Source organism: Gossypium raimondii, chromosome 3 (genome assembly GCF_025698545.1).
Source record: "Gossypium raimondii isolate GPD5lz chromosome 3, ASM2569854v1, whole genome shotgun sequence".
Classification (NCBI taxonomy): domain Eukaryota; kingdom Viridiplantae; phylum Streptophyta; class Magnoliopsida; order Malvales; family Malvaceae; genus Gossypium; species Gossypium raimondii.
The window spans coordinates 51795340-51798570 of NC_068567.1; the positions used below are offsets into that span (position 1 = coordinate 51795340).

The 3231-nt window shown below is 32.4% G+C and overlaps 1 non-coding gene across 1 annotated transcript; it reads left to right on the forward strand.

Annotated features, from left to right (window-relative positions):
- Positions 1-399: 399 nt before the first annotated feature.
- Positions 400-506, forward strand: LOC128040227 (small nucleolar RNA R71). The gene has a single exon (XR_008194885.1). It is a non-coding gene; the product is annotated as a small nucleolar RNA R71 (small nucleolar RNA).
- The last annotated feature ends 2725 nt before the right edge of the window (positions 507-3231 follow it).

A 3231-nucleotide genomic window follows, 5' to 3' on the forward strand; every position in this document is an offset into this window, starting at 1 on the left:
TGTTCTGGTTGAAATTACCCGTGTAGCATACAAATGTTGGATTTGATGAGCACTCATCAAACACATGGTCTTCACCACAATAAACGCACGATAGTTTGTTTGATTTTAATTCCTGAACTACAGTAAATTTTTTTCATTGTTTTAATCATATTAGCTAAAAAAGATACTTGGGTTGTCAACGAAGTGATTGCATCCAGCTCTATAGTACCAGCAGCTCTCTTGCCCGTCCCAACTCTTGTGGTAAGATATTGATAATCATTATTGGAAATCTTTTCCAAAATCTCATATGCTTCATTATAAGATTTATCTAAAAAAGTACCATTGGCCAAAGCATCAACTACCGCCCTCGTACGTGCATTCAGCCCATTATATAATATCTCCATCTAAGTCCAGTGTTGAAATCCATACATTGGACATTTTTTAATTAAATCTTAAAATTGTTCCCAAACTTCATATAGTGTTTCATCCTCCAACTACTGAAAAGATGTGGTGCCATTTCTAAGCTTGGCATTCATATTTTGGGGATTATATCGTAGCAAAAACTTCTGGCAAAGATCATTTCATGATGTCATTGTTCTTGACGGTAAAGCATTCATCCATGCTCTCGCTCGGTCTCTTAAAGAATATGGAAATAGTTTAAGTAGCTAGGCATCTTTAGGCACACCCTGCTGCCTAAACGAGTCACAAACCTCTAGAAAAAGTCGTAAATGCAGTCTTGGATCTTCAGCGGGTAGTCTACTAAACTGTCTTACTGTTTGTAACATCTAAAACATTATCGATTTCAACTCGAATTGCTGAGCTTGAATTTGTGGTTTGGCTATCCCTGGATTCAAATAATCCAAAATTGGTACAACATGCTCTCAAATTTGTCTATCTCGGTCATCTATCACTCTACGAACATGAGGATTAGCGTCTTGTGTAACAGCCCGTTTTTCAGTAGTGATGGAACAATCGCTTTGGGGCCCCAAATTTCTATCGTGTTGGTTCATAAATATTATTTATAGAATATTTACGGAGTCATTAAATTCGTATTAAATTTTGGTTAAGAAATTTTAACGTTTAGATAACTAATTAAAAAAAATGACTAAATTGTAAAAGATGCAAAATTTGGTAATTATTGCATTTAGATGATTTAATATCTTAAATATCAAAGGAGGTAGGACCTATGTAGCAATTAAACCCTATTTATTATTTTTGGACGACAATTGGAAGGAAAATAATAAAATAACACATGTTTTAATGGCAAAATGGTAATTAACATAAAATTAAAACAATAATTAGAAAAAGATAGCATCTTCTTCTCCATTTTGTTTTCATGGTTGGCCGAAAACACCATAGGAGAGAAGCTTAAAAATTCGTTGGTTTGAGCCTTGCATGGGTAAGTTTTTAGTCCTGTTTTTAATGAATTTTATGTTTTTGAGATCGTTACAACTAGGTCCAGCTAATTCGTACCTTCGTTTTTGAATCTATTAAAAATTTTAGAAGTTTCCATTGATGAATCTTGGTTGTTTATTTATGATAATTATGTGTTTGAAGATTTGATTGTGGTATTTGGTTGTTTTATGAAGTAATTTTGATTATTTTTTATTTAATGATTAAATTGTTAAAATGTCAAAATTTCAAGGTTTGATGGTGAATTAAGGTATAATTGTGACTTTTTAAGGGTGTAGATTATTTAGCTATAAATATTGACTTGAGAAAATGGTTAATTTGATGATTTTCGGTTAAGGGATTAAATTGCAAAAGTTGTAAAATTTAAGGAAATTGTGTAATTTTGAAAAATAAAAGGGTATAAAATGAAGAATTAATTGACATATGAATATAAGCTAATAAAGAGAAAATTTTACGTTTTAGATCAAAACCCTGTTGACTTATGTGGAAAGGGAAAATAGCGGAATAGTCCTTAAACTTCTATAACTATTACAATTTAGTCAAAGTAAGTTCATTCGGCTTGTGATTTAATATCTATATGAATTTTTAAATGATATGCTATGGAACAATGGATATTAATTGTTATATTAATGATTTGAAATGACTTGGAAAATGCCTATTGAATTACTATGTTTGGGTCGGATGAACGCGGGATAGAGTATGATTGATTACATTGCGTGTTATATGGGCCTTGGAGATGAGGGGATGTTACATGAATTATATATTTCCTGAGTATACTGAGGTTTAGTATTTTTTGAGAGAAATCGTGTATTACTCCTTGATTCTAGCGTGTTACCGAGGGCAGATGTAAAGCCTTCGAGCTGACATTTAGTGTCGAGGTGTGTTATTGGTTGGAATAGCTCCATTGAGCATCTGGTGTGTTTCGATTGGATTACAGGGGTACTCGTATTCATTAGGCCGTAAGTATTGTATTATTGCTTGTATAAAGACAAGTATATTATGAAACATTATTGAACTCTTGAGATAATTCTGCTTTGGACATGAATGATATTTGTGGATTACTATGTGAATCTTGAAATCGAGCAAGATAACTAGTTGGTTTGGATTGTGCTTGACAAGAAATAATAATCTTTAAAACTATATTAGATTAAATTTATCATGTTTATTTAGTAAGATTTACAATTTTTATCTGTCGAACTCACTAAGCTTTAATAAGCTTACTTGTGTTAATTTTTGTTTCTTATAGATACTTTTGAGGGTTGAACGATCGGATCAGCACTCAAGTCATACTATCCATCTAATTGTGGTAGATTTTGAATGTTCATTTTGGATTGTATGGCATTATGTCATTAGTTTTGTTTTGGTATGTAAATATATAAAGTGTGCCTAAATGCAAGTTGAAAACATAGGCATCATTACAATGACCGTGGTGTTCATTTGGTAAATGTTTAGTTGATAACTTATTATGAGGTATGAATGATGGAAGATGTCTTTGGTACAAACTTTGAGCATATATTTGACTAATAGGTTATTTTGAATTGTTGTGAATTGAGGTGTCTAAGATAGGCATGTTGGTTGGAAGTTTAAGTTGTGGGTATTGAAATTTTTTGGTTGATGATTTATATTGTTGTATAAGTGTGCATACTTGTGGTACCATTGATAGTACATTAGTTAGGCACTTAGGATGGTTGAATTAGCATGATTTGAGCATGTTTAATGGAATTTTGAATAGGTTTAATGGCTGGTAAATTGATTTCTTAGTGTCATTTAGGTTCATTTAGGTGCACACGGGCTGGGACACGGGCTGCCACACGACTGTGTGCCATACACGGTCTATGA